At 56.1% G+C, this 19,545-nt stretch overlaps 1 protein-coding gene across 1 annotated transcript in view; it reads left to right on the top strand.

The window, feature by feature from the left end:
- The first annotated feature begins 10,517 nt into the window (after nucleotides 1–10,517).
- CORO1C (coronin 1C) overlaps nucleotides 10,518–19,545 on the top strand; it is a 39,939-nt gene continuing 30,911 nt past the window's right edge. The window contains exon 1 of the mRNA XM_035565759.2: nucleotides 10,518–10,638. The gene's annotated coding sequence lies outside the window, so the exon portion shown is untranslated. The remainder of the gene's footprint in view (nucleotides 10,639–19,545) is intronic.

Below are 19,545 nucleotides of genomic sequence, written 5' to 3'. Positions count from 1 at the left end.
AGGCACGACTCCGGGCTGCGCTCGCAGCGCTGTGGGCACGAGGGCAGCAGCTCCCCAGCCGGGCAAATCGGCTGCAGGTGATGGAGGAGCGAGCCTTGGGCTCCTTGGGGTGGGCTCGGGGAGGTTTTGGTCTGCTCGGCCCTGAGAGCATCTCGGTGGGCACGGAGCCCTGCCCCAGCCCTGGCGGGGAGCTGCGCAGAGCCCCCCCCCCCCCCCCCCCCCCCCAACCCGGGACACCGAGTTCTGGTTTTTTGTTGTGGTGTTGGAGCAGCGGCCCTCTGCGGCGCCGCGCTCGTTACGGCCGAATGTCACATCCCTGTTGTGATGTTGCTATGGCAAACCCGGGCAACATCTGGAGCAGCAGCGTTCTCTCCGAGGGCCGTCAGGGCGTTATTTATAGCAGAGCCGGCGCGGAGCCCCCGTGGGCAGCTCGTGGCTGGGGCGCAGCCGGGCTCCCGCGGGACCGTGGTTCCCCCCCCCAGCCCGTCCCGGCTGCACATTTGGGTGACTGCAGCGGTGGAGAGCAGGCGTCGTGCTGCTGGGGGGAGAACGGGGGCTTGGCAGGCGGGCGAGGGTGGTTTCAGTGGCCGAGGCAATGCGAAGAGAGAAGCAAGGCAAGGCCGAGCCCCCCGCCGCGACCAGGAGACGCTGCTGCCCCTCGCGGGCTGCCCGCAGCCCCAGCACGGTGCCTCTGGGGCTGTTCGCGCTGGGTCACGGTCGGACCTTGCTCTGACTGTCCAAAGAAGTAGAAACGGGAATGTTTTCCAGAGCAGAAGCTGGGAGGTGGCACTGCCCAGGAGCAGCGCGACGGCTTCCGCAGCAGAGGTGGGAAGGGGCGGCGGGGCTCAGCCTGCAGGCGCCCACGTTTTTGTCCCGGTGGCAGCAGCCGAGGATGCTCCGGGGAGCTGCGGCTGAGCTCGCCGCGTTCATGCCAGCCTCGGCCCCAGCCCTGGCACCGCGACTGCCCTAAAAGCGTCCTCCTCTCCGGCTCGAGGGACGGGCGGCAGCGGCGCGGCCGTGATTGCCATTTCCTTTTATGCAGACAGCCTGGGAGCAGGCACGGCGCTGCTCCCCCGTCGGGCTTTCCGTGGAGTTCGATAAGCAGCTCCCAGGGGAAAGCAGGGCGGCCCCGGTCCCTGGTGGCTGCTCCTGGGCTCGGCCATGGGCTCAGGGCCTTTTCCCCTCCGTGCTTTGCCCGCGGAGCTGGGGAGAAGCTTTGTGCCGCCGGCTTGGTTTCGCTGAGCCTCTCCTGGCAGGCTGGGGGTGACAAACTCAGGCTGTACCAGCCCTGCTGTGCACCTGCCAGCCCCAAAATCAAGATAACGTCTCGTAATTTGTGAGAAAGAGAAATTAAATTGGTTTTGGTATGGGCAGCCAGGGCATTGCCTCAAAGAGGAAAAAAAAAAAAAAAAAAAAAAAAAAAAAAAGGAATTATCGGTCAAGTGTCTGGTGACCCTGGAGGGTTTGTTTTGGGCAGCCTGGGCAGGGACCGAGCCCTTCCAGCGGTAACAAATGGTGTTTTGTCTCGCTGCGGAGCGGCTCCACGGCGTGCACCGAGAAATCTCCCCGCGAGGGGCCGGGCGGGCTGATAAGGAGCGGGACAGGAGTCGTCCCTCGCGTCCTCCCGCGCAGGCTGGCAGGGCAGGGAGGCGATGCCGACCTGGGTGGGGGGGGTAACGCGGGAAGCGGCACCCGCTTGCGTGCCCTTTGGGACAATTTAGGTGTTTTTCTGCATCCCGGCTCGGGATTCTTCCCCAGGGCCGGGCAGGGCGGCCGGCAGCGCTTGCACCATAAAAGGCAAAGCGCTGGGGAGCCGCTGGCGATGCAGCCGGCGCGGCCGCTGCCATGCCAGGCATCCACGGCTGCGCGGCCAGGGCCCGAGCCTTGCAGCCCCCCGCTCCCCCCCCCCCCCCGCAGCCGCCGGAGGATTTACAGGAGCCTGCTTGGCAGCGGCAGCAGCATCCGAAGGGAGGCCCTTTCTGCTCGGAGGCTCGTTCGGAGAAACACCCGGCACGTTAGCGGGGATTTTTGATAAGTTACGGTTTGCAGGCTCCCAAGGGGGGCTTGTTTCTGAGGCTGCTGTTGGGTTTCTGTGTTTATCTCGGGCGTACTCCTCATGCCCCAGCAATTCCCTGAGCAATAACGTATTCCTGCCGATAAGTGCAGCCGGTCCGTGTCTCCACAAGCTTTACACGGAGCGTATCCGGCCCCGGCCCCGGGGGCCCCATGCCAGCACCGCGCCGCTTCCCAGCAAGGAGAGGGCTTGGGGGCACCGGGGGGGGTGCCAGGCGCTGCCCAAAATCCGTGGCGGAGCCGAGGGGGGCGACCCTGCCCGCAGCAGCTGCAGCGTTTGGCCTGGCAGCAAACCCGTGGAAGCAGCGAGAGCGGAGGGGAGCCGGGGGTTTGTCGCTGCGCGGGACCTCGGGGAGTTGTCGCTGCAGCGGGCAGGGGGAAGGGGGAGAGCCCCCGGAGAAAGATGCGCAGCGAGTCCTGCCTGTGAGGGGCTACGGGCCAGCGGCCGAAGAAGCTTCTGCAGCCGTTGGGGTGGGCTCTGCCTGGGCAGGGAGCAGCTCTGTGCCAGGAGGGAGCCCCCTGCCCCGCCGCCGGCCGCGGGCTCCACCGTGCCAACGTGCATTTCCCACCCCGGCCGGCCGTGAGGCTGCACGCCGCCGGTTCACATGACCCAGGCTCGGAGGCTTCCAAGCTGCCCCCGTGTCTCTCCCGGCGGCCGGAGGAAGGAGAAGGCGGTGCCGACGGTCTGCCGAGACCCAAGGTGGGAAGGGAGCCCGGCCGGCTGCGGGGCGGGTGGACCGGGGATCACGGGGACCGAGCTGGCAGCCATGGAAGCATCCACCTGGCAGTCCTGCGGATATTTACGGGATGACACAAGTCAGGCACGAGGCAGAGACTGCGCCACGTCCCGGGCAGCCTCCGCAGTGGCATGCCAGGATTACGCCCTGCTGCAGCAGAGTCCGCGCGGCCAGGAGGGCCTGGGGCACCTTCCCCAGCCCGCGGCCGAGGCGCACGTCCCTGCCGGGGCCCCGATGAGCGGCAGCTCGGATGAAGGCGCCGCACGGGCAGCGCGCGGGAGAGGGGAGGAAGGAGAAGCCCCTCCGAAGGTGTACGAGATGCAGGTTGGGCACAGGTGGCCGGGCTCCAGCCGGACGGTGAAGCCCGTGGTGTACCGGCTGGAGGAGAGCGAGTACCGGCGGCTGCTGCAGGAGGCAGAAGCAGAGCCTGACGAGGAATGGGAAGCGGAGCACGAGGTACCTGTGCTCCAGGAGGGCTACCCGGGGAACGGGAAGGTGGCGAGCCCGAGCCTCAAGAGGATCAACGCTTTGCAGGGAGCCCTGCGCGGGCAGCTGAGCCGCTCGGACTCGGAGAGCAGCCTGGAGAACCGGCAGGTGACCAGAGCCGCGCCGAGCTGCCCCTCGGAGGGGAACAAACCCAGCGTCCCCATCAGGTCGGACAGCTTCGAGCGCAACGCCTTGCTCATGGATTACATCCTGCAAAGCAAGCAGGAGGCAGCGGCAGCCGTTTCCCACGTCCCCAGGGACGGCGGCAAGGCGGCCGAAGGCTTCAGGCAGGCGCTGGGCTTCGCCCCGCCGCCCGGCGGCACGCCGGACCCTTGCCAGAACGGCGAGGAGGACGCGGTCAGGAAGCCCGAGGTGGACTGGCAGGTGGCGAAGAGCCTGGAGAGGATGGTCTCGGCGGCGGCAGCGGCTAGAGACGCTGGGAAGCTTTCAAGGCAGAACAGCGGCCAGCTCCTGGAGAGCAGGGAATGGCTCGAAGAAATAGATTTGGAGATGCTGGATTCGTACAGCATGAAAAAAACCCCTCCGGCCCCTCCGGTCAGGTCGCACAGCAAAGAGAGCTTGGCTTTGAGCATGAGCAAGACGGTGGCGCTGACCGAGGCGCTGCTGGAGCCGTGCAGCTCCCTGGCAAAGCCTGCCAAGGAGCAGAGGGCGGCCGTGGGCGAGTGCGGCGCGGAGCAGCCGGCGGGAGGGAGGGCGCCGGGAGGAGGGGGCCCCGAGGAGCAGGAGCGGAAGGGGAGGAAGAGCCAGGAGGAGGATGAGAAAGTGCTCAAAGTCGCCGACGCCAAGAAAACCTTCGAAAAGGCAAAGGCAGCGGAGGGGAAGGCGGCGGCCAGCAGCGCCAGGAAAGGTGAGGCAGGGGCCGCGGGAGGCTGGGGGGGGGCTTGGAGCAGCGCGGGGTGGGGGCAGAGGTGGCGCGGTGCGGTCGCGGAGCTTCGCAGAAAGCCGGTGCTGGAAGGAGCCCGGAGCAGCTGGGAGCCACTCGGGGCACGGCTGGGTCGAGCTACGGTCCTGTCGAGGTAGGAGGAAAAGCAGGCGTTGGTTCGAGTTTGGCAGCGTCGAGAAAACACTTCTGGCGGTGAATCTGTTCTGCGGGAAGGGGCTTTGCTGGGCAAAGGCTCTCCTGGACACAAGGATGTGCAATATCCAGCTGTGCTGCTTGTCATGAACAGATCCAGTGCCGAAGCGCCTGCGCTGTACCTTCTCCCACTTTCACGTGTGCTTATTTGCCTCTGTCTAGCCAGCCGCTGGGCGACCCAGTGTCATCTATCTCTGTGTAATTACGGCACAGCGAGGAGGCATTATTTTCCTTGGGTTCTTTCCCTCCCGCACTGTGACTTAGCTGAACAAGGCGTTCAGGGAACGGCACCAACTTGGAAGCCATTTCGCCGCAAAAAAAAAATAACTGAACTTTGTCGGAGTCGTGCTGGGGAAACAGCAGCGTGGTGCAGGGATGGGGAGAGGTGAGAACTGAACGCTCGGGTCCTGCAGGGGGGGGTCAGACCCGTGCTTAACCTGCACCTCCTGCTTATTGACACTCTGCGGTGGCGGAGCTCCTTATAAGGGAAAATACACATGCTCGGGCACAGGAAATCTATGCTGGTTTTGGGTTGAATAACACATTTACTTAAGAAATAGGTGTGATTATCCCACCAGGCTGGGTACATTGTGTTGTCAATGACTCGCGTTGAAAGCAGCCACAGCACCAGGCAGAATAAGAACACTGACGTGGGGTTTGTGCTTGTGTCAGCGGTAACAAACAGCCCACAGCCAGGAAAAACGGATCTTAGCCTCTTAGGAAGCCTCTGGAGACACGTTAGCCTTCTCACGCTGTAAAGAAATAGGACTGGGAAGTGATGGCAATCTCTTGGGTGCTGAGCTGTGGAGATGCTGCGATAGAGAACGGTAGGGACAGCTTCTCACTCTGCTCTCGCTGTGATGTGGTCCGTTTAAAACGTATCTGCTTCTAACCGTGCATCTTCCCACGCCTCGTGCCGCCTGACTGCACAAGAACATCCTGCTTGTATTTACCTCTGTGTGATTCCTTTCTTATACCTCTGATTTTTCCAGCACCTTGAGTCCAACTTGGTCCTAGACAGCAGGGAGAGAAACAGAGCAAGATGACAAAAGGCTTCAAAACTGATTGAATAATGAGGACGAGACTAGGATATGTGATAAGTGTAACATGGAGTGCCGCAGGAACCACAGCGCCCAGCCTCACCTCACTGGCCACGCTCAAAGCCCCTGCTCACTGTGTGGTGCCTGGCCGATTTTTTTCCTGCTATTCAGAACGATAGGAAGTGTCAACCCCGGGAAATTCACGTTGTAAATAAAATACAGCTTGCTTTTTTCATCCTTTTTTTTGTGTTCTGCTTTCTTGTCTCTCTCCTCCTAGTTAATCAGCTGGTATAGCGGAGACGGCGACAAAGACAATCCCATCTGTTGCAACTAATTGCTTCGTTTTTATTTGGTGTCCCGACATCTTAATGAGGTTTTGGGACCACCTCCCCTTTAGTGCAAAAATGGGGAAAAAAAAAAAAGGAAGATTTATTTCATGATCATGGGCAATGGTGGGGAAGAAAAATACATGGGGACGGAGAGGAAAAAGACTAGCTAGAATTTAATTTCAAGATTTCCTTTCAGTGTAAAGCCAGTGGGCAGCAGGCATTTCTGTGCCTTTCCTACAGAGCACTTGGAATGGATGTGTCTGACGTCTGTATTACTGCACATAGCACGCAGGAGGGTGTGCATATGTAGTGAGATGCGCTTTATGAAATGTGTGTTAAATCATTTATAACAGCAGCATAAATGATTGATAACCGCCCCGGCCTAATGCTGCCTCCTTACTGCTTGCCGCCCCCGGGGGTCCCTGGCCGCGCTGCGGGGAAGGGGCTGGAGCTGCGACCCCCTTTGCTGTGCCGGGAAGCGGTGCTGGGCCTCGGTGGGGCACAAGGGGGGGGCAGATCTGGGGCTAAAACCAAGGCTCTGACTCCTCGCCCTCTGCCTTAATTCACACGTTCATCTTTCCTCCCCGTCCACGTCTCCGACGTGCCCTCACACTTCGCCCTTCCCAGCTGTTGTTTTAAAAACCCAGCTGAGCGTATTGCTCTCGTCATCTTCATTTCCTAATTCCACAGCTCCCCTTTCTGGCCGAGGACTGAATAAGGCCCAGCCGAGCGGGCTTTGCTCGCGCTCTCCCAGCCGGGTGCTGGGCCCAGGAGCCGAGCGCTGCGAGGCCACCGCCGCGAGCTGGCCGCTGGCACCTCTTCGAGCCACCGGACCTCAGCAGCTCTCGGCGTTCGATGATCCTTGACATACCCCTGAAATATGAGGCTGGTGAGCAGCGTGGTAAAGCCACCCTCGCCTTTCAGTGTGAGCCTAATGGCCGGTGAGGAAGCAAGGCGGGAAGAGCAGATCGAATGCCATGCCTTGCATAGAAAGCATTGGGTTTTTTCATTGCAGTCAGCTCAGATTGCTCTACATAAAACAAAAATAATAAAAAATAAATAAATAAGCACACCCAGTAAGGTTAAGTGAAACAGCACCACACCAAAGGGAGCAGCTCCTCTCAGCGCTGCTCAATCTGGCCTGGTGCAACTCCACCAAGAGAGCCTGTGGGAAGAAATATAAAAACACAGCCTTCAGGTAGGACAGCCTGGTGCTCTGCTCCCTCTGATTGTTTTCTTTAAGAGTAATAAATCCAAAGGCTTCATGAAATAAATAGAAAGATAGCGGACACAAATGTTCTGGAAAGGTTGCATAACTTGGATGCTTGTAGTCCCGAAATCTGAAAGATAAACTGTCATGTCTGGCATGGTTTGTATGACTTAGCAGTTAAGCTGCAAAACAACCAGACTTTAAATTGCTGATCTCTCTAAACCCTCTGCAAGCCGTTTTCCTTCGTTCACAATATATTTAGCCATGAGGATTTAAGCAAATTGAAATGTTTGAGATAAAGTCATCCCGCAAGTGACTTTCCTGGGGCAGGCTGCCTGGGTTGCTGTCCATCCAGGCTTGCTGAGCCACCCCGGGCCACGCTTCGCAACGCCAGCCAAGCCCAAGCATTTCTCCTCGGAGAGGTGCCGCACTCAGCACCTGTCCCGGGGAGCTGCTCAGGCCCTAATGAGATCCACCCCTGCAGACAGTCACTACTTTCCATGAAGGGTATGCTTGAATGTCTTATTTAGTTGTCTTAAAATGCTTCTTCTGTTAGCATGGTGCCCAGCCAGCATCAGGGGAGGGGACTCGCACGGACACAAACTCTTGAGGTTTGTTTCAGATTCTGCTAAGGATTTGCCCTGTGCTGTGCTGGGAGTCCGTCTCGGGCAGGTGACGAGGAGCTGTGCTCCACTCCTTTGAAAATAGCCCTTGTACCTTCTGGTGCTTCTTCCTTCACCTTTTCTAAACCAGAGCTGATGATATTGGGCTGGCAAAGAAGGCTGCGGGCATACCGAATGCGTTACTTATAAGGCATGTCAAGATCGTCTTAGTAATTTATGGCATGGATGGAATAGATGCATATTTGCAAGCAAGCTAATTTTAGCTGCTGACATAAGTTTCAGAGGTGGAGTCTGCAGACACGGTGCTGTTTCCCTATAAAGGCTGCGAGACGGGCTGTTTGCAGCAATCATGCATCAGTGTAGCGCAGGCTAAGATGCGCGATGGCTTAAACCAGTCAGATGTACTTTTGAACAAATTCTCAGCCTTTTCTGCAAAATTTAATCATCAGGCGTGCTCGTGCCGATAAAATAGAAGGACAAAATCTGTTGTCGGATTCCTTGTAGCTGCAAGAATTTGGTAATAGGATATTTTCCTCTACAAAAATTAGAATTTGTGACATATTTTGACAAGCTGTTGGGCTTGCATCACACTGGCTATAATTTAAGTACTGTTTGTTAGAATTATTTCATTCAGCTGAAGTGATGAAGATTACTGTTTACAGAGGAACCACAGAGCATGTGTAAATCCTCAGCCATTATTTCTGTTGTAGAGACTTCAGCCCGAAATATTTGTCATTTCTTCATCGCCTTGTATGGTGATCTGTTGGGATTTACACGGCTCGTTAATCCAGGTCAGGATCTGAGTGATGTTTGGAACATTTCTACCCAAACATTCAATGAAGCATTAGTGAAAATTCAACAGGTATCATTTCCTCTCATTTTAATCACTCCCATTTTAAATGGATGCCGAAATATCACTTGTTTTTATTTCTAAGCTGTTGGGTAGGGCTGGGTACTTCTACCTTTGCTGTTGTATTTCAGACCCAAGGAAAACATCGCCTGGTACGTGATTACAACATCATTTCAAGCTTGCCCACTGTTTTGAGCTAAAAGCTATACACATGCAGTACCGTAGCATTACAAGGGCTATTGTATATGTTTGCATGAACAATTTTAATAACACTTTAACCCAGATGCACAGGTTCAAAACATATCAAATTGACAGCAGAGGGACCAGCAATCGAGACATCAGCTCTGTCACTGACTCATTATGTGACCTTCAGCAAGTCACGTACCTGTATGGAAAATATGAATCACAATCCAAACCGACTAAACTACAGATTATCTACAGGTCTGCTCCGAGGCTGCCAAACTGCCTTTTTTCTTCTTTTTTAGCTGCAAAGAGGTTGTCTGAGGGATGAGGGCAGAGTGTGAGCGTGCTGGGCTGGCTTTCAGAAGGCAGACATTAAGCTCGTGGTAATTGGTGCTGAGGGCGGATCCTGGCGGGGATGCAGCCTTGCCGCTCTAATCTTTGGGTGTATCATTTTTTATCAAGGTGTTGCTCGGTACATAAGGGAGACTTTCCTGCTTATTGAAGCAGTGGTTAAACTTGTGTAAAGGTTCAGCAAACGTTAAATAGCATTTGTTTGTTTAATTTGTAGCTACTGTGGCATCTGGCGTTTCCATCAGCTGCCATCCAGTCAGACCAGCAAAACCACGACAAATGCACCTCTCAGAGGCCTTCTGCATGCTTTTACACCCAGCTACCACCTAACGCGGTGTGGTTTGCGCTCCTGCTGCAGTTTCACGGGGGAAGAGGAGGCTCTTAGCTCACCACGACAATTTCACCAAACTCTGCACTATTGCAAAGGAAGTCACGGGCGTGCCTCTCCCCTGAAAAAAACCTGGGCCCCTTCAGCACCTAACCACATGCAAATGCACTCAAGAATATTGGCCAAAACGTGTAAGGAAGTCGGACTAGCTTTGGGTTTTGGCCATGTATGGTAAATACCGCGCAGCGCGGGCGCAGGCCTGGTGTCACCAGCCCCGCTGTGCTCCTGGAGGAACTGAAGCGCGGCGCCTTGAGGTGCTCGCTGCGCTACCTCGGCTGCTCTTTGTTAGTGAAAATTGGCCTCTGCCGTGGGATGGCGGCGAGGAAGACAACCCTCTTTGCAAATACGAGCTGATTTCCCCAAAACTTGCTTTACTTCTGGTGCAACCGTGCAAGCCTCTGGTTTCAAGGCAGCTGCTGTGCTCCCCCCTGAAGTGTGGTTTGGGGAAGAGGCTCAAGCTCCTGCTCTGTCACCGTCTTGTTGGTTGTGCTGTTTCCCACCAGCTAACCACCATGACAGACGAGGCAACGCTTGCTTTTACTGCAGAACTTTTGTTTTTTTTCCTGGTGCTTTTGCTGAGAAACTGGTCTGGGGGCTCATGAGGAACCAGCAACCCTGGCTGTGCTCGGAGTGTCCCCAGCCCACCCCATCCTGCGCTCAGCACCTCCGTGTCCCCATCTGTGTGCACCCTGTAGATAAAAGCACAGCCTGGGGCTGGCTGTGAGCACAGCGAGGGGCTGAACATGAGGGAGCTGCTGCTGGCCATGGCCGTGCTGTGAGGGAAGAGGCTCTGAGGGGCAGCAGGGACCACTGTGGGCATGGACTCAGTGAGGGGCTAAATATTTGTGGAGGTACTGGGGTGAGGTGGCTGAGGGGAGCGTGGCTGCGCCCATCCCGCCGGGGCCGTGAAGGGACCACGTCCCCCCCCAGCACCCCCTCAGGACAGCCACCAGCCCCCTCCCTCACGGCACGGCTTTTATAGGCGCCCCCACCAGAGGGGCGGGGCAGACAGAGCGCGCGACCGCGCGTGGAGGCGAGCGCCGCCTCGCCATTGGCTCAGCGCCCTGGCACTCATCGGAGCACCGAGCGAGGCGGGGCCAGTACCGGCGGGGCGGGGCGGGGCCTGCCGGCCGGGTGGGCGGGGCCAGGCAGGGGCGGGTCCCGCCCCCGAGCGCCGCGGTCAGTCGGGCGGCGGCGGCGGCGGCGGCGGCAGCGGAGGGGGCGGCTCCGCCGGGCTGAGGAGCGGACGCGGGGCTGCAGCTCAGGATCGCGGTGCGCGGCGGCCGCGGGGGGCCGGGAGGGCTGCGGGGGGGGGGGCTCCCGGTGGGACGGCGGGGCGGGCGGGAGGGTGGCGGGGGCCGAGCGGGTGCTGGGAGCCGGGAGCCTCCGGTGGCCGGGCGGGGCCGCCCGTTAGCGCCCGGCCCGTGGCGGGGCAGCGGCTGTCAGCGCTCCCGGGCCCGTGGGGGCAGCGGGGGCGGCTGCGGACCGCGGTTCCTCCGCGCTCGCCTCCTTATTAGGTAGCGGAGCGGCGCGGCCCCGCCGCGGGTTCCGGCATCCGGCGGAGGTGGCGGCCGCTGGCGGAGCGGGGCCGGGCCGCGGCTCCCCCCGGACGGCTGCCGGCAGCGCCCCGGTGCCGCCGCCCGGTGCCCCCGGTGCCTCCCGGTGCCTCCCGGTGTTGCCCCGTGCCCGGTGCCGCCCGCCCTTTGTCCCGCGGCCGGGCCCCGCTCGCTGGCAGCGCGGAGCCCCCGGGGCCGCCGCCGCCTCCCGGGGCGCTGCGGAGGGCGGACAAAAGGAACCGGGGCTCCGGGGGCTGCTGGGGGCCGCTGGGGCCGGGTCCTGCCGCGCTGCCCCCCGAGGGGTGGCCTCGGGCCCGGTACTGCCTCGGGCTGCTCCCGATGGGCTCCGGTACGGCGACCCCCCGGTGCCCCCGCGTACTGTGACCGCCCCGGGGCGCAGCAGAGGACCGGGAGCGGTCTGGGGACGGCAGTGAGAGCGATGGACGTGGGTCTGTCGCGGAGGGGTGCCCCTGGGCGCGGGGTTTCTGCGCTAACAGCTGTGGGTGCAGCCTGCCCGTGGGGCTCTGAGCGCGTCCGGCACCCTGCTGCAGCTGCGTGCGGGGAGCGGTGTCGGCGACCGGGGACGTCGGCGACGTGGACGAGCGACACTTCCACTGCAGCACTGCGTGGCGTTCGGCTCGCTGCTACCGGCTCCGGTTTAATCGCAGGCCGGGCTGCAGCCACGCTGCCGGGCGTTATCCTCTCCTTCAGCCCCGTGCCCGCCGCAGGAGAGCGGAGCGAAGCGGCACCCTGCGCCCCACGGGCAGCACGCACGGCCGGAGCAGGGGGCAGCTCGTCCCCCGCGTGGGGCAGGGCAGGAGGCGCTCGGCTTTCCCTTGAATAGCAGGCGTTGAATCATCCGCTCTGCTCAAGGGGAAAGGCAGATCGCAATAAAACGTCTTGGTGAGCGCACGACAGCTAACGTTCACGTATGCTAGAGACTGTGTACACAAAGGTAGGAGATCAGATACTGTTGTGGTAAAGTCAGTGCCTGTTTGTTTTGTGTTGTTTTATTATTTTCCGGAGCACGGTAAAACCTGACACGCTCAGGTGTATTTCAGGGAGCATTTGTTTTCGTGTAGCGCTTCACGGCAGTAATTTTTCAATGGTCACTTGTAGGCTTTCCTACGGATTGCTTTAATCAGCATTTGTGTGTCTCTTTATGTTCTCTGCTGGCATTGCTCTATCTTCTAGTGAGCTGCCTTTTCAAACATCATTGGATTTTTCAAGTTAAATCTTCATGCTTATTGCATCTGTCACTTCTGGGATTCACTCCAAGCAAAAGGCAGGGATTCAGTGTAATGGCAATGAGATGGAATGCACAGAAGGGTAAAATATCGGCTTTCTTGACTGATACAGCAAAGGGCTATGAGAGATCTGCTCTCGGTAACTGTTACAGGCATCATGTCGAATTTAATATTAGAGACTTTAACGACTGTCTCATAAAATGGCTCATTAAAGCACGAAGTTGCATTTTGATTAGAGGAGGATTTATGTCATTGTTCTTAATTTGATTATTGATTGCTCGGAATATACTTAGCTCGGATGCCAACTTCCTATTTTGAAGACATGAGCAAAACACTTCCTGGCCTGAGTTTTCGACTCGGTGAGGTCATCGCTGCACCACTCCCAGGGCTAGGAATGTCCTTTCATGCAAACTCGCAGGCACATTTCGCTTGACTTTTAAAGTCTGGTTTTGTTTGTTTTGATGGTGTTTTACCAAGGCTCTCGTGATAATCGCAGGCCTTCCATGCGGATGCGTTGGAACAGCAACTCACTGAGGATTTCGAGTGCCCCAGTTTAAGCATTTACAGGGCACATGAGCAAGAACTACATGCCTGTGTTCTCCTTTAGTATTTTCCCTGTAGCCTCCCCCACCTAATGCTGTTGGTGTGTTTAAATTCTGGCTGTTAACGCTGAAATTTGTCTGATTAAAAACTGCTTACAGCTTCAGTTTACGGTTGCATTGGTTATGTGGACCTATCTGAAAAGTCAGATCGCTGGTGGCTGTATGCTGATAGGAGATGAGCTGTTATTTTCTGTCACAACATGCACAAACGCAGGTGATGCTGACATTACCGGGGTGAATGTCACGTCAAAACTAAGGCAGAAATGCTTAGGTTGACTGATGTGACTCAGGAAAGCTAGGGCTGGAAGCTGCTTATTCCAGCTGTGTTGGAATAATTCCACCAGTATGGGTAGGGATCGGTTACTGGGCGCTTTATTTGTGAGTAGGATTGTCTTGGTCTGTTTTTCCCGTGTGAATGATTATGCTCAAATGGATTATTAGTTTCTTTCCGAGGTTATAATTGCTCGGTAGGTGATTTTGCATGTGCTTTAAGCCGATAGCATCAGCACGTAGCGTGCTGGGTGACGCAGGAGGCGCCCAGCCTCTGGGTGCAGCAGTGGGGACGGGTGCTGCGTCCCGCGCCGATGCCCCTCGGAGGAGCAAAGCCACCAGCGTGTGCCAGCGAGCCAGCAGGTGCCGTCCTTTAAGACGCCCAGGTCTCTGCACCGAAGGCTGCTCCTCAATTATAAGCGGTGTAAAATTCTTCCTGTTGACAGCATCGTTGCTTTCATTCCGTTGTAAATTAGCATTCTACGTGCCTCGTAGGTTTGTGTAGTGAATGCGAAAATGGTCACAATTAATGGCAGGATGTGAGTGGAGGCAATGATTTAGCATAAAATGGAAGGTGTCTGTTCAGGCACTGTTGCGCGCTTGCTCAAATAGATAATTTTTTATTATTTTATTTTTTTTTACCTTTCTCCCATAAAATTCTTCATGCTACTGAGACAGCTGTAATCTCTTAACAGCTGTCATCTTTGTAGAAGGTCACAAAGTGCTCCTGAAATGGAGGAGACTTGTGTGATGGAATACCACAGAAGCTTTAAAATCCTGCTCTGCAGGTCAGGAGCTAGCAAGGAACTTGACAGAAATATTGAAAATGGCATCCCTTCCTTAAGGGGAAAAAACAACAGTTCTGTCAAAGCCTGCCGGCCTGCTGGTGCCCATCAAAAGAAGAGGTCTCCTTGGTTTAGAGGTGCATTTCCTCAACGTTATCACTTTGCTTCTTGAACGCTGTTTGCTGGGTCTTGCACGAATTCTGTTGATGATAACAAGTGATAGCTAATACGTCTCCTGCTAGCAGCGTGTAATGTCTCTGTTGAGGTCTGGCTGTCAGTGGGGGGAAGCTGGATGTGGTTGGATCAGTTATCGTGATGCTGCTCGACACTGAGCTGGGCCTCTCAGTCCTTCATAATTAGGTTTCTCTTGTTTTCCCTTTTAATAATTGAATTTGGAAAAGCAGTGGAAATAACATTAGGGTAGTGGTGGGGTCTGACTTAAAGTGATTAAGGTTCAGCCTGATGGGGTCAGACGCACTGAGATGAGCTAGCAGCTTTCCTCTGAAGCTCTGTAGATCTGTGTTCCCGTTCGGAAGGTTCCTGGCCTTCCTGTGGCTCTCCAAAGGAGGTGCAAGTTTTCAGCAAATCTTGTCTGGCCATGGAATCTCTGCATATATTCACTCAATGTACGTCCTCCGTAGCCGAATATTAAGGCGACCATTTCTGCAGCGCTGTCAAGAGCGTCTGCTCCAGACGTCATAAAACCAGAGGGGGTGGCCTGCCCCAAAGTAAGCCCTCTTTGCATCCATCCATGAACCCGGGCCCTGCGTTTCACCTGCAGCTCCCAGCGCCAGCAGCCTGGGTACTGCATTTCAGCTCACCCTGGTCCCAGCCTTCTGAAATGTGGCAACTTCCTTCCCTCCCCCTCCGCCCCCTGGTTCTGCATATAGTTGCCATAGTGACTGTGTTCTTCGGTCCTTGAAAACCCATTGTTTATCTCACGTAAACGTATAAAAGTGCTGTCTCGAAATACTGCGTCTCGAAGGGCTCTCTTCCGTGCAAACCTGGCAGGGACTCGACATCCTCCGGTACTGTGAATTCGGATATTGGACGTGGGTCAGGCACCATCAGACAGGCTGATAATGGGGATAATTAGCACCACCAGGGATTAGCAGGCAATAACAAATTCAAGCCGTAGTAAGCACTCTGTCCCCGGGGAGCCGGGCAGGCTGGCGGGTCTGGGCAGATGATCACTCGATACGGAGATAGGCATCAGCGCAGCCCCGCCAGCAGCCGCAGCGCCGCGTTAGGTCTCAGAGCCGCTTTTTTAAAAATTTTTCCCCTCACTTTAAATGCTCAGAAACTTCACCGTGTGTTATCTCACGCTGGAATCCTAAGCATGCGATGGCTTGGGGTGTACGCATGGCGTTGGGTTGGTATTTTTCATCCTACCGAGGCAGTGTCGCAACCATTTCTTGCAGTTGTCTGGGTGAAGCAGACTGGTATTCTTCTTTCCAAGTGGGAAATGCGAGGTCAAGCATTTTGCTCGGCTCTTCAGGTACTAGGTTGGGAGTACTTCTCGCTGGGAAGAGTAAGCATGTGCGTTACACAGGCGGCTCACGTGTTTGCACCAGCACGCATCGAGGTGTGGGGGTTTGCTGGTTAGTTCCTTGCAGTGTGATTGGCGTAAGTATCAGCGTCTTGGAGAATGAACAGCCACAAAGCTGTCCTGTTCAGAACAGGAGGAGGATGAGATGATTTTTTTTTTGGTTCGTATTCATTTTTGGATCTGCTGAGATGGGTTTGCAAGGCAGGAAAAACTTCAGAGCCAGCTCAGACGAACGCAAGTTGCCAGACGTACTTCTGCTTTCGCACAGCGTGACGTGTAGGCATAGCTGTCCTTGCACAAAACGCTCCTAGCTGGGTGTTGTGCTTCCCAGCATCTTTTTCCTGGCTGCTGCCGCATTCTGGAACGATTTGTTAGTTCTGTGAGGCCTCTCAAGATGTGGTTGGAGGGGTAGGCTGCCCAGGTTTGGCCTCCTGTTTCACCGCACTTTGGACGTATGTGTGTTATCTCTACGCTCTTCGCTTTGCTTCCTGATGTTTCTCTGGGGGCAGAGGTTATCTTTTTGTTCTTTTTATGTAGCGCTTGCTACATTGATCTTCTGGTCTACTAGGGGAGTTCTGAAGCGCTACGAAAGATCACATAAAAACCAGCTGGGGCTTATCTGGGTGTAATACCGCCTGCTGTTTTGGCTGCTCTCCTCCAGCGGTGCTGTAAATGCCACAGGAGCCCTGTCAAAGGGGTGAAAGCTGAGGCTGTGTGCGCAGCACCATGCCTGTCGAGGCAACAGGTAAGTAAAGCTTAAAGGTCACCAGATGCAGGCTGCAATCCCTCGATCCCCTTCCCGATGCCGGGTTCTGCCCAGAAGTGTGGTCTGGGGTTTGTGCCGAGGCGCAGGGCGGCAGCTCTGGTCCCGGATGGATCTGCGCCGAAAAGCAGCTGTAGGACAGAGGAAATGCGTTTGAACTCGGAGCCCTTTGTTGAAGCGGATGTTCAAGGGGCCGTAATTGGTACCACGAGATAGGGATTTGAAGTCGAGTTAGCAGATCGAACTATCTGGGTTTGAGTTGTAGCCTCCTCCAGCCCCTCCCTCCCTCCCCCCCCAACCCTGATTTCAAATTGCACGTTACGGAAATGGGACAGAATGACAATGGTGCTCTTTGAATTATAGGCTGCTTGGCCAGAAGAGCTGGCAGGACAGCAAATGGAAATCTGGAGAAGTACGTGCCAGTTCCAACTGTGAGAATTGAGATCCATTTCGCAGCTTATTTGTACAGCATTAAAATCTGAAATGTGTTCACGCCGTCCAGCCTGAACCTTCTGCATCTTCTTTGTCAAGGACGTTGCCTTGCCTTTGACAAGTGGTCGCCGTTTTTACTTGGAGAACCGCAAAAGCAGCTCCACGCTTGGGTACCTCGCCTGTTGGGTGGGTGTTAGCAAGCAGTGAGAGTCACTAGATGGGGCTCCGGCGTAGATAGGATGCGGGTCAAGGTGTTTCAGAGCGCTGACTAAGTCTGTTATTACTTCTTGGGGTAGTGTCTCCATCCCAAAGTGCGGTGTGAGGGCACGGCCGGCTGTGCCGGTCTGTTTTGGGGCTGCAGCCTGACACCGCTCGCGTCAGGGTCATCGTCTTTGCTGTCATGGGGCCAGAAGCAGACTCTGGACACCATAACCGTGTGCGGCCACAACGTGAGCCCGAGAGGCCCTGCTGTGGGGCCTGGCCCTGAGGCAGAGCCGTCGTCCTCGTGGCCTGCCCGCGGGCCGGGCCCCGCTGCCGCCCGGCAGAGGGCCTGCGGTCAGGCAGGGCCATCTGGAGAGCTCGGCATCCCCGCCTGGTCAGTCTGAGTCACACTTGGCGGCTCTGCTGGCGAGCCTGGGTTGTGCTGAGCCGTTGTTTCTGCTTTATTTCGAAGCTGGGAGGAATTCGCGGCCCTGCTGGCTCCGTGTTCGTAGCGGCGCGCTCTCTGCAGGCCTGGGTTTCCTGGGGGGGCTCAGGCCACGGTGCCTCAGGGCCGGTACCCAACGCTGTGAGACGGCTTCTCCTCAAAACATCCGCAGCATTTATAGCTTCTTCCTGTGGATGCCACGGCATGTTGTGATTCGGGAGGAATAGAAAACAGTTTATCAAAGCCTTTGGAGATTTCTCCTTTTGATAAATCTTCTTGCCGTTTTTTTTTAAGGCGTGATTCACTTAACTGTCAGCAAGGAGAAGCAGCGTGATGTTTCCAGGAATATCTTAAAGCCGCTGGAGTTCAGCAGGAAGTGTGCTTACCTTAGAAAATACCGTGTTAACCGAATTATCTTCATGTCTGCACCTCTTCTTGACTGGTGCAGAAGGGGAAATCCTGCACGTGTTATTCTTTGTGCTTTTGTGTTGGGCTCCCAGCACCCAGGTACCGCTTGGCCTCCAGCTTGGGCTCATCGCTGGTGGGCACGGACTGCACCCTGGACCAGGAGCTGCTTCAGACACAGACTACATTTGCCATTTACTTCATTTGGGCATGTTGGATTGCTTCAAGTTGTAGGGGAAAATACAGTCCTTTCCTGCTGCTAGGACTCGGTCGTGTTCAAAAGAAGTGCCTGTGCCTTAGGTAGTTGCTCGGGAACGGTGGGACGTGGTGGGCTCCAGCTGCGTTTGAGACGGTGATTTGGGAAGAACCTAACGAAGCTCTGGTGGAAAGGAGCTCTTCCTGCATTCATAACCACCATCCTTAGCTGGTACTGGGCTTTCACCCCAAGCTCATTTCCCAGATTAAAAGGAGAAAGGGGGAAAAAAAAAAAAAAAGCTTATGACATGTCACTCAGGAATATGATCTCAGAAGAAGCTTGCGTGCAGCCTTCAAGAGAGCAGAATCCCACAAATTGGGGTAGCAGCTCTGAACAGATTGATACTTCCTCGTTAGCTCGGCTATGCTGATAAGAGAACTAGGTCAGCTGTATGGAGCAAGCGTTTTATCTGCATACTTCTCTTAACAGGAATCCTGCAGCTTGGCCGTCGTAACAGGCTTGCTGATTTGCAGCTCTGCACAGGGGGGTGTGCTCTCTATCTCGTGTTTTCCTTGGGGTCAAAGTGTGGTCTGGAGCCCTGTGGCTCTCCCTTTTGTGCCTTGTGCTGCTTTTACTGTAGGGGTGATGCAGTCGGTCCCCAGGGCTGTAAGTAGCATCTTCCATCGTGCTGGTGTAATGTCTCTGGGCTGGAGTTCATAGGGCTGTTGCTCAGCGTTGGAAGGATATTGCTCTGTCTCTTGGCAGTAGATGAGCGTACAGTGTGTGAAGAGGCATCTCTGGTGTTTATTCCGGTGGAGAAAGTGGAGGAGAACGAAGGCTCTTGCAGGGGAGCACGTGGAAGGCAGAGCGAGGCCTTCTGTGGCCAGCCGCTGGCATGGCGGTGCCGGGAGGTGAGAGTTTGCCTGCTCCAGGGCAGGGTTCCCCTTGCCTGGCTGGTGCTCGCGGCTGAGTTACTGTCTCTGGTGGCAGCAAAAGTAGAAGCTGAAACGTAGGGATGGACTCGGGCATCTGGGATGCTTCATTCACAGGTAGCCATCCCCGTGCTCTCCTGCGTGTGCTGTGTGCGTTGTGTGCCCTTGTGAGCTTTGGTCCTGGGTTTTAGTGCTTTCTGCTCTGCTTAGCTCTCCCTTCCATCTTTGGTTATTACACTGTTTTCGTCTTTACTAACCGTTTGCGCCCAATCTGTGCGAAACTGCCATCATCCAAATATCCCAAGTTTGGGGGATTATTGCCCATCGCTGCCTGTGGGGTTGGCCAAGGGTACCACCAGAGATGCAGACCCCAGGAGGGAGATTTGCTGGGGGTGGACGCTGTGTGGGGGCAGCAGGAGAGCACCCACTTGGCTCCTTTGAGCCCCTCCAACCAGGTGCTTCACTGTGTCGGGTCTGTGTTTGTGCCACTGCTCTAGTGTCTCCTTACCAGCTACCCGTCCCACTGCAGCCTCCTGATAAATTGTTTTGTGTAATGATTTTTGTGTGCGTTCGTTGCTATGGCTTTATGGCAGACGACACAGATTAAGTGAAGCCAGGCAACGCTCTCTCTTCTGGGTAATGAGTTCTAACTGCGGTGTCCTTCTGTCACCGTAACTTACGGTAAGTGATGTAATGGCAGCTGATAAGGTAAAAGCTACAAAACGGTGCGAGCAATGAGACTGCGTACCTAAGGAGGTGAATTGCGTACCCAGAGGTCTTCAAGCGAAGATATCCA

The sequence above is a fragment of the Cygnus atratus genome, chromosome 17 (genome assembly GCF_013377495.2).
Source record: "Cygnus atratus isolate AKBS03 ecotype Queensland, Australia chromosome 17, CAtr_DNAZoo_HiC_assembly, whole genome shotgun sequence".
Taxonomy (NCBI): Eukaryota; Metazoa; Chordata; class Aves; order Anseriformes; family Anatidae; genus Cygnus; species Cygnus atratus.
The sequence above is the reverse complement of the archived record's forward strand: the minus strand, read 5'-3'. Positions and strand labels throughout refer to the sequence as shown.